The sequence below is a fragment of the Colius striatus genome, unplaced genomic scaffold (genome assembly GCF_028858725.1).
Source record: "Colius striatus isolate bColStr4 unplaced genomic scaffold, bColStr4.1.hap1 scaffold_40, whole genome shotgun sequence".
NCBI classification, from domain to species: domain Eukaryota; kingdom Metazoa; phylum Chordata; class Aves; order Coliiformes; family Coliidae; genus Colius; species Colius striatus.
The window spans coordinates 518,278-529,458 of NW_026908523.1; positions in this window are offsets into that span (position 1 = coordinate 518,278).

Sequence of the window (11,181 nt, forward strand, 5' to 3'; positions counted from 1 at the left end):
GTGTCACATTTGCAGCTGCTTTCCTGTGGGAGCTATCTTCAATACCACACTTTTTCTCCTCAGATCCCATTGAATAAAATACATTTTGTCTGTTAAATTATACCGCTGAGTATGGGAGCTAAAAGAAAGCAGGAAGGCAGACCCCAGATACAGTAGTAAGTAGGTCCCCATGCAGTCTATCAGCCAGCACGGTGTCACATTTGCAGCTGCTTTCCTTTGGGAGCTATCTTCAATACCACACTTGTTCTCCTCAGCTCCCTAAGAAAAAAATACATTTTGTCTGTTAAGTTATACCGCTGAGTATGGGAGCTACAAGAAAGCAGGAAGGCAGACCCCAGCTACAGTAGTAAGTAGGTCCCCATGCAGTCTGTCATCCAGCACGGTGTCACATTTGCAGCTGCTTTCCTGTGGGAGCTATCTTCAATACCACAGTTTTTCTGTTAAGCTCCCATTGAATAAAATGCATTTTGTCTGTTAACTTATGCCCCTGAGTATGGGAGCTACAAGAAAGCAGGAAGGCAGACCCCAGCTACAGTAGTAAGTAGGTCCCCATGCAGTCTATCAGCCAGCACGGTGTCACATTTGCAGCTACTTTCCTGTGAGAGCTATCTTCAATACCACACTTTTTCCCCTCAGCTCCCATTGAATAAAATACATTTTGTGTGTTAAGTTATACCGCTGAGTATGGGAGCTACAAGAAAGCAGGAAGGCAGACCCCAGCTACAGTAGTAAGTAGGTCCCCATGCAGTCTATCAGCCAGCACGGTGTCACGTTTGCAGCTGCTTTCCTGTGGGAGCTAGCTTCAATACCACACTTTTTCTCCTCAGCTCCCATTGAAAAAATACATGTGTCTGTTAAGTTATGCCACTGACTATGGGAGCTACAAGAAAGCAGGAAGGCAGACCCCAGCTACAGTAGTAAGTAGGTCCCCATGCAGTCTATCAGCCAGCACGGTGTCACATTTGCAGCTGCTTTCCTGTGGGAGCTATCTGCAATACCACACTTGTTCTCCTCAGCTCCCTTTGAAAAAAATACATTTTGTCTGTTAAGTTATGCCACTGAGTATGGGAGCTACAAGAAAGCAGGAAGGCAGACCCCAGCTACAGTAGTAAGTAGGTCTCTATGCAGTCTATCAGCCAGCACGGTGTCACATTTGCAGCTGCTTTCCTGTGGGAGCTATCTTCAATACCACACTTTTTCTGTTAATCTCCCATTGAATAAAATACATTTTGTCTGTTAAGTTATGCCACTGAGTATGGGAGCTACAAGAAAGCAAGAAGGCAGACCCCAGCTACAGTAGTAAGTAGGTCCCCATGCAGTCTATCAGCCAGCACGGTGTCACATTTGCAGTTGCTTTCATGTGGGAGCTATCTTCAATACCACACTTTTTCTCCTCAGCTCCCTTTGAAAAAAATACATTTTGTCTGTTAAGTTATGCCACTGAGTATGGGAGCTACAAGAAAGCAGGAAAGCAGATCCCAGCTACAGTATTAAGTAGGTCTCCATGCATTCTATCAGCCAGCACGGTGTCACATTTGCAGCTGCTTTCCTGTGGGAGCTATCTTCAATACCACACTTGTTCTCCTCAGCTCCCATTGAATAAAATAGATTTTGTCTGTTAAATTATACAGCTGAGTACGGGAGCTACAAGAAAGCAGGAAGGCAGACCCCAGCTACAGTAGTAAGTAGGTCCCCATGCAGTCTATCAGCCAGCACGGTGTCACATTTGCAGCTGCTTTCCTGTGGGAGCTATCTTCAATACCACACTTTTTCTCCTCAGCTCCCGTTGAAAAAAATACATTTTGTCTGTTAAGTTATGCCACTGAGTATGGGAGCTACAAGAAAGCAGGAAGGCAGACCCCAGCTACAGTAGTAAGTAGGTCTCCATGCAGTCTATCAGCCAGCACGGTGTCACATTTGCAGCTCCTTTCCTATGGGAGCTATCTGCAATACCACACTTGTTCTCCTCAACTCCCATTGAATAAAATACATTTTGTCTGTTAAGTTATACCGCTAATTATCGGAGCTACAAGAAAGGAGGAAGGCAGACCCCAGCTACAGTAGTAAGTAGGTCCCCATGCAGTCTATCAGCCAGCACGGTGTCACATTTGCAGCTGCTTTCCTGTGGGAGCTATCTTCAATACCACACTTTTTCTCCTCAGCTCCCATTGAAAAAAATACATTTTGTCTGTTAAGTTATGCCACAGAGTATGGGAGCTACAAGAAAGCAGGAAGGCAGACCCCAGCTACAGTAGTAAGTAGGTCTCCATGCAGTCTATCAGCCAGCACGGTGTCACATTTGCAGCTGCTTTCCTGTGGGAGCTATCTTCAATACCACACTTTTTCTCCTCAGATCCCATTGAATAAAATACATTTTGTCTGTTAAATTATGCCACTGAGTATGGGAGCTACAAGAAAGCAGGAAGGCAGACCCCAGCTACAGTAGTAAGTAGGTCTCTATGCAGTCTATCAGCCAGCACGGTGTCACATTTGCAGCTGCTTTCCTGTGGGAGCTATCTTCAATACCACACTTTTTCTGTTACTCTCCCATTGAATAAAATACATTTTGTCTGTTAAGTTATGCCACTGAGTATGGGAGCTACAAGAAAGCAAGAAGGCAGACCCCAGCTACAGTAGTAAGTAGGTCCCCATGCAGTCTATCAGCCAGCACGGTGTCACATTTGCAGCTGCTTTCATGTGGGAGCTATCTTCAATACCACACTTTTTCTCCTCAGCTCCCTTTGAAAAAAATACATTTTGTCTGTTAAGTTATGCCACTGAGTATGGGAGCTACAAGAAAGCAGGAAAGCAGATCCCAGCTACAGTATTAAGTAGGTCTCCATGCATTCTATCAGCCAGCACGGTGTCACATTTGCAGCTGCTTTCCTGTGGGAGCTATCTTCAATACCACACTTGTTCTCCTCAGCTCCCATTGAATAAAATAGATTTTGTCTGTTAAATTATACAGCTGAGTACGGGAGCTACAAGAAAGCAGGAAGGCAGACCCCAGCTACAGTAGTAAGTAGGTCCCCATGCAGTCTATCAGCCAGCACGGTGTCACATTTGCAGCTGCTTTCCTGTGGGAGCTATCTTCAATACCACACTTTTTCTCCTCAGCTCCCATTGAAAAAATACATGTGTCTGTTAAGTTATGCCACTGAGTATGGGAGCTACAAGAAAGCAGGAAGGCAGACCCCAGCTACAGTAGTAAGTAGGTCCCCATGCAGTCTATCAGCCAGCACGGTGTCACATTTGCAGCTGCTTTCCTGTGGAAGCTGTCTTCAATACCACACTTGTTCTCCTCAGCTCCCATTGAATAAAATACATTTTGTCTGTTAAGTTATACCGATGAGTATGGGAGCTACAAGAAAGGAGGAAGGCAGACCCCAGCTACAGTAGTAAGTAGGTCCCCATGCAGTCTATCAGCCAGCACGGTGTCACATTTGCAGCTGCTTTCCTGTGGGAGCTATCTGCAGTACCACACTTGTTCTCCTCAACTCCCATTGAATAAAATACATTTTGTCTGTTAAGTTATACCGCTAATTATCGGAGCTACAAGAAAGGAGGAAGGCAGACCCCAGCTACAGTAGTAAGTAGGTCCCCATGCAGTCTATCAGCCAGCACGGTGTCACATTTGCAGCTGCTTTCCTGTGGGAGCTATCTTCAATACCACACTTTTTCTCCTCAGCTCCCATTGAATAAAATACATTTTGTCTGTTAAGTTATGCCACTGAGTATGGGAGCTACAAGAAAGCAGGAAGGCAGACCCCAGCTACAGTAGTAAGTAGGTCTCCATGCAGTCTATCAGCCAGCACGGTGTCACATTTGCAGCTCCTTTCCTGTGGGAGCTATCTGCAATACCACACTTGTTCTCCTCAGCTCCCATTGAATAAAATACATTTTGTCTGTTAAGTTATACCGCTAATTATCGGAGCTACAAGAGAGGAGGAAGGCAGACCCCAGCTACAGTAGTAAGTAGGTCTCCATGCAGTCTATCAGCCAGCACGGTGTCACATTTGCAGCTCCTTTACTGTGGGAGCTATCTGCAATACCACACTTGTTCTCCTCAGCTCCCATTGAATAAAATACATTTTGTCTGTTAAGTTATACCGCTAATTATCGGAGCTACAAGAAAGGAGGAAGGCAGACCCCAGCTACAGTAGTAAGTAGGTCCCCATGCAGTCTATCAGCCAGCACGGTGTCACATTTGCAGCTGCTTTCCTGTGGGAGCTATCTTCAATACCACACTTTTTCTCCTCAGCTCCCATTGAAAAAAATACATTTTGTCTGTTAAGTTATGCCACAGAGTATGGGAGCTACAAGAAAGCAGGAAGGCAGACCCCAGCTACAGTAGTAAGTAGGTCTCCATGCAGTCTATCAGCCAGCACGGTGTCAGATTTGCAGCTCCTTTCCTATGGGAGCTATCTTCAATACCACACTTGTTCTCCTCAACTCCCATTGAATAAAATACATTTTGTCTGTTAAGTTATACCGCTAATTATCGGAGCTACAAGAAAGGAGGAAGGCAGACCCCAGCTACAGTAGTAAGTAGGTCCCCATGCAGTCTATCAGCCAGCACGGTGTCACATTTGCAGCTGCTTTCCTGTGGGAGCTATCTTCAATACCACACTTTTTCTGTCAGCTCCCTTTGAAAAAAATACATTTTGTCTGTTAAGTTATGCCACTGAGTATGAGAGCTACAAGAAAGCAGGAAGGCAGACCCCAGCTACAGTAGTAAGTAGGTCTCCATGCAGTCTATCAGCCAGCACGGTGTCACATTTGCAGCTGCTTTCCTGTGGGAGCTATCTTCAATACCACACTTTTTCTCCTCAGATCCCATTGAATAAAATACATTTTGTCTGTTAAATTATGCCACTGAGTATGGGAGCTACAAGAAAGCAGGAAGGCAGACCCCAGCTACAGTAGTAAGTAGGTCTCTATGCAGTCTATCAGCCAGCACGGTGTCACATTTGCAGCTCCTTTACTGTGGGAGCTATCTGCAATACCACACTTGTTCTCCTCAGCTCCCATTGAATAAAATACATTTTGTCTGTTAAGTTATACCGCTAATTATCGGAGCTACAAGAAAGGAGGAAGGCAGACCCCAGCTACAGTAGTAAGTAGGTCCCCATGCAGTCTGTCAGCCAGCACGGTGTCACATTTGCAGCTGCTTTCCTGTGGGAGCTATCTTCAATACCACAGTTTTTCTGTTAAGCTCCCATTGAATAAAATACATTTTGTCTGTTAACTTATGCCCCTGAGTATGGGAGCTACAAGAAAGCAGAAAGGCAGACCCCAGCTACAGTAGTAAGTAGGTCCCCATGCAGTCTATCAGCCAGCACGGTGTCACATTTGCAGCTACTTTCCTGTGAGAGCTATCTTCAATACCACACTTTCTCCCCTCAGCTCCCATTGAATAAAATACATTTTGTGTGTTAAGTTATACCGCTGAGTATGGGAGCTACAAGAAAGCAGAAGGCAGACCCCAGCTACAGTATTAAGTAGGTCCCCATGCAGTCTATCAGCCAGCACGGTGTCAGATTTGCAGCTCCTTTCCTATGGGAGCTATCTGCAATACCACACTTGTTCTCCTCAACTCCCATTGAATAAAATACATTTTGTCTGTTAAGTTATACCGCTAATTATCGGAGCTACAAGAAAGGAGGAAGGCAGACCCCAGCTACAGTAGTAAGTAGGTCCCTATGCAGTCTATCAGGCAGCACGGTGTCACATTTGCAGCTGCTTTCCTGTGGGAGCTATCTTCAATACCACACTTTTTCTCCTCAGCTCCCATTGAATAAAATACATTTTGTCTGTTAAGTTATGCCACTGAGTATGGGAGCTACAAGAAAGCAGGAAGGCAGACCCCAGCTACAGTAGTAAGTAGGTCTCCATGCAGTCTATCAGCCAGCACGGTGTCACATTTGCAGCTCCTTTCCTGTGGGAGCTATCTGCAATACCACACTTGTTCTCCTCAGCTCCCATTGAATAAAATACATTTTGTCTGTTAAGTTATACCGCTAATTATCGGAGCTACAAGAAAGGAGGAAGGCAGACCCCAGCTACAGTAGTAAGTAGGTCTCCATGCAGTCTATCAGCCAGCACGGTGTCACATTTGCAGCTGCTTTCCTGTGGGAGCTATCTGCAATACCACACTTTTTCTCCTCAGCTCCCATTGAATAAAATACGTTTTGTCTGTTAAGTTATGCCACTGAGTATGGGAGCTACAAGAAAGCAGGAAGGCAGACCCCAGCTACAGTAGTAAGTAGGTCTCCATGCAGTCTATCAGCCAGCACGGTGTCACATTTGCAGCTCCTTTCCTGTGGGAGCTATCTGCAATACCACACTTGTTCTCCTCAGCTCCCATTGAATAAAATACATTTTGTCTGTTAAGTTATACCGCTAATTATCGGAGCTACAAGAAAGGAGGAAGGCAGACCCCAGCTACAGTAGTAAGTAGGTCTCCATGCAGTCTATCAGCCAGCACGGTGTCACATTTGCAGCTCCTTTACTGTGGGAGCTATCTGCAATACCACACTTGTTCTCCTCAGCTCCCATTGAATAAAATACATTTTGTCTGTTAAGTTATACCGCTAATTATCGGAGCTACAAGAAAGGAGGAAGGCAGACCCCAGCTACAGTAGTAAGTAGGTCCCCATGCAGTCTATCAGCCAGCACGGTGTCACATTTGCAGCTGCTTTCCTGTGGGAGCTATCTTCAATACCACACTTTTTCTCCTCAGCTCCCATTGAAAAAAATACATTTTGTCTGTTAAGTTATGCCACAGAGTATGGGAGCTACAAGAAAGCAGGAAGGCAGACCCCAGCTACAGTAGTAAGTAGGTCTCCATGCAGTCTATCAGCCAGCACGGTGTCAGATTTCCAGCTCCTTTCCTATGGGAGCTATCTTCAATACCACACTTGTTCTCCTCAACTCCCATTGAATAAAATACATTTTGTCTGTTAAGTTATACCGCTAATTATCGGAGCTACAAGAAAGGAGGAAGGCAGACCCCAGCTACAGTAGTAAGTAGGTCCCCATGCAGTCTATCAGCCAGCACGGTGTCACATTTGCAGCTGCTTTCCTGTGGGAGCTATCTTCAATACCACACTTTTTCTGTCAGCTCCCTTTGAAAAAAATACATTTTGTCTGTTAAGTTATGCCACTGAGTATGAGAGCTACAAGAAAGCAGGAAGGCAGACCCCAGCTACAGTAGTAAGTAGGTCTCCATGCAGTCTATCAGCCAGCACGGTGTCACATTTGCAGCTGCTTTCCTGTGGGAGCTATCTTCAATACCACACTTTTTCTCCTCAGATCCCATTGAATAAAATACATTTTGTCTGTTAAATTATGCCACTGAGTATGGGAGCTACAAGAAAGCAGGAAGGCAGACCCCAGCTACAGTAGTAAGTAGGTCTCTATGCAGTCTATCAGCCAGCACGGTGTCACATTTGCAGCTCCTTTACTGTGGGAGCTATCTGCAATACCACACTTGTTCTCCTCAGCTCCCATTGAATAAAATACATTTTGTCTGTTAAGTTATACCGCTAATTATCGGAGCTACAAGAAAGGAGGAAGGCAGACCCCAGCTACAGTAGTAAGTAGGTCCCCATGCAGTCTGTCAGCCAGCACGGTGTCACATTTGCAGCTGCTTTCCTGTGGGAGCTATCTTCAATACCACAGTTTTTCTGTTAAGCTCCCATTGAATAAAATACATTTTGTCTGTTAACTTATGCCCCTGAGTATGGGAGCTACAAGAAAGCAGAAAGGCAGACCCCAGCTACAGTAGTAAGTAGGTCCCCATGCAGTCTATCAGCCAGCACGGTGTCACATTTGCAGCTACTTTCCTGTGAGAGCTATCTTCAATACCACACTTTCTCCCCTCAGCTCCCATTGAATAAAATACATTTTGTGTGTTAAGTTATACCGCTGAGTATGGGAGCTACAAGAAAGCAGAAGGCAGACCCCAGCTACAGTATTAAGTAGGTCCCCATGCAGTCTATCAGCCAGCACGGTGTCAGATTTGCAGCTCCTTTCCTATGGGAGCTATCTGCAATACCACACTTGTTCTCCTCAACTCCCATTGAATAAAATACATTTTGTCTGTTAAGTTATACCGCTAATTATCGGAGCTACAAGAAAGGAGGAAGGCAGACCCCAGCTACAGTAGTAAGTAGGTCCCTATGCAGTCTATCAGGCAGCACGGTGTCACATTTGCAGCTGCTTTCCTGTGGGAGCTATCTTCAATACCACACTTTTTCTCCTCAGCTCCCATTGAATAAAATACATTTTGTCTGTTAAGTTATGCCACTGAGTATGGGAGCTACAAGAAAGCAGGAAGGCAGACCCCAGCTACAGTAGTAAGTAGGTCTCCATGCAGTCTATCAGCCAGCACGGTGTCACATTTGCAGCTCCTTTCCTGTGGGAGCTATCTGCAATACCACACTTGTTCTCCTCAGCTCCCATTGAATAAAATACATTTTGTCTGTTAAGTTATACCGCTAATTATCGGAGCTACAAGAAAGGAGGAAGGCAGACCCCAGCTACAGTAGTAAGTAGGTCTCCATGCAGTCTATCAGCCAGCACGGTGTCACATTTGCAGCTGCTTTCCTGTGGGAGCTATCTGCAATACCACACTTTTTCTCCTCAGCTCCCATTGAATAAAATACGTTTTGTCTGTTAAGTTATGCCACTGAGTATGGGAGCTACAAGAAAGCAGGAAGGCAGACCCCAGCTACAGTAGTAAGTAGGTCTCCATGCAGTCTATCAGCCAGCACGGTGTCACATTTGCAGCTCCTTTCCTGTGGGAGCTATCTGCAATACCACACTTGTTCTCCTCAGCTCCCATTGAATAAAATACATTTTGTCTGTTAAGTTATACCGCTAATTATCGGAGCTACAAGAAAGGAGGAAGGCAGACCCCAGCTACAGTAGTAAGTAGGTCTCCATGCAGTCTATCAGCCAGCACGGTGTCACATTTGCAGCTCCTTTACTGTGGGAGCTATCTGCAATACCACACTTGTTCTCCTCAGCTCCCATTGAATAAAATACATTTTGTCTGTTAAGTTATACCACTAATTATCGGAGCTACAAGAAAGGAGGAAGGCAGACCCCAGCTACAGTAGTAAGTAGGTCCCCATGCAGTCTAGCAGCCAGCACGGTGTCACATTTGCAGCTCCTTTACTGTGGGAGCTATCTGCAATACCACACTTTTTCTCCTCAGCTCCCATTGAAAAAAATACATTTTGTCTGTTAAGTTATGCCACAGAGTATGGGAGCTACAAGAAAGCAGGAAGGCAGACCCCAGCTACAGTAGTAAGTAGGTCTCCATGCAGTCTATCAGCCAGCACGGTGTCACATTTGCAGCTCCTTTCCTGTGGGAGCTATCTTCAATACCACACTTTTTCTCCTCAGATCCCATTGAATAAAATACATTTTGTCTGTTAAATTATACCGCTGAGTATGGGAGCTAAAAGAAAGCAGGAAGGCAGACCCCAGATACAGTAGTAAGTAGGTCCCCATGCAGTCTATCAGCCAGCACGGTGTCACATTTGCAGCTGCTTTCCTTTGGGAGCTATCTTCAATACCACACTTGTTCTCCTCAGCTCCCTTTGAAAAAAATACATTTTGTCTGTTAAGTTATACCGCTGAGTATGGGAGCTACAAGAAAGCAGGAAGGCAGACCCCAGCTACAGTAGTAAGTAGGTCCCCATGCAGTCTATCAGCCAGCACGGTGTCACATTTGCAGCTCCTTTCCTGTGGGAGCTATCTTCAATACCACACTTGTTCTCCTCAGCTCCCATTGAAAAAAATACATTTTTGTCTGTTAAGTTATACCGCTGAGTATGGGAGCTACAAGAAAGCAGGAAGGCAGACCCCAGCTACAGTAGTAAGTAGGTCCCCATGCAGTGTATCAGCCAGCACGGTGTCACATTTGCAGCTGCTTTCCTGTGGGAGCTATCTTCAATACCACACTTTTTCTGTTAAGCTCCCATTGAATAAAATACATTTTGTCTGTTAACTTATGCCCCTGAGTATGGGAGCTACAAGAAAGCAGAAAGGCAGACCCCAGCTACAGTAGTAAGTAGGTCCCCATGCAGTCTATCAGCCAGCACGGTGTCACATTTGCAGCTACTTTCCTGTGAGAGCTATCTTCAATACCACACTTTTTCCCCTCAGCTCCCATTGAATAAAATACATTTTGTGTGTTAAGTTATACCGCTGAGTATGGGAGCTACAAGAAAGCAGAAGGCAGACCCCAGCTACAGTAGTAAGTAGGTCCCCATGCAGTCTATCAGCCAGCACGGTGTCACATTTGCAGCTGCTTTCCTGTGGGAGCTAGCTTCAATACCACACTTTTTCTCCTCAGCTCCCATTGAAAAAATACATGTGTCTGTTAAGTTATGCCACTGAGTATGGGAGCTACAAGAAAGCAGGAAGGCAGACCCCAGCTACAGTAGTAAGTAGGTCCCCATGCAGTCTATCAGCCAGCACGGTGTCACATTTGCAGCTGCTTTCCTGTGGGAGCTATCTGCAATACCACACTTGTTCTCCTCAGCTCCCTTTGAAAAAAATACATTTTGTCTGTTAAGTTATGCCACTGAGTATGGGAGCTACAACAAAGCAGGAAGGCAGACCCCAGCTACAGTAGTAAGTAGGTCTCTATGCAGTCTATCAGCCAGCACGGTGTCACATTTGCAGCTGCTTTCCTGTGGGAGCTATCTTCAATACCACACTTTTTCTGTTAATCTCCCATTGAATAAAATACATTTTGTCTGTTAAGTTATGCCACTGAGTATGGGAGCTACAAGAAAGCAAGAAGGCAGACCCCAGCTACAGTAGTAAGTAGGTTCCCATGCAGTCTATCAGCCAGCACGGTGTCACATTTGCAGCTGCTTTCATGTGGGAGCTATCTTCAATACCACACTTTTTCTCCTCAGCTCCCATTGAAAAAATACATGTGTCTGTTAAGTTATGCCACTGAGTATGGGAGCTACAAGAAAGCAGGAAGGCAGACCCCAGCTACAGTAGTAAGTAGGTCCCCATGCAGTCTATCAGCCAGCACGGTGTCACATTTGCAGCTGCTTTCCTGTGGAAGCTGTCTTCAATACCACACTTGTTCTCCTCAGCTCCCATTGAATAAAATACATTTTGTCTGTTAAGTTATACCGCTGAGTATGG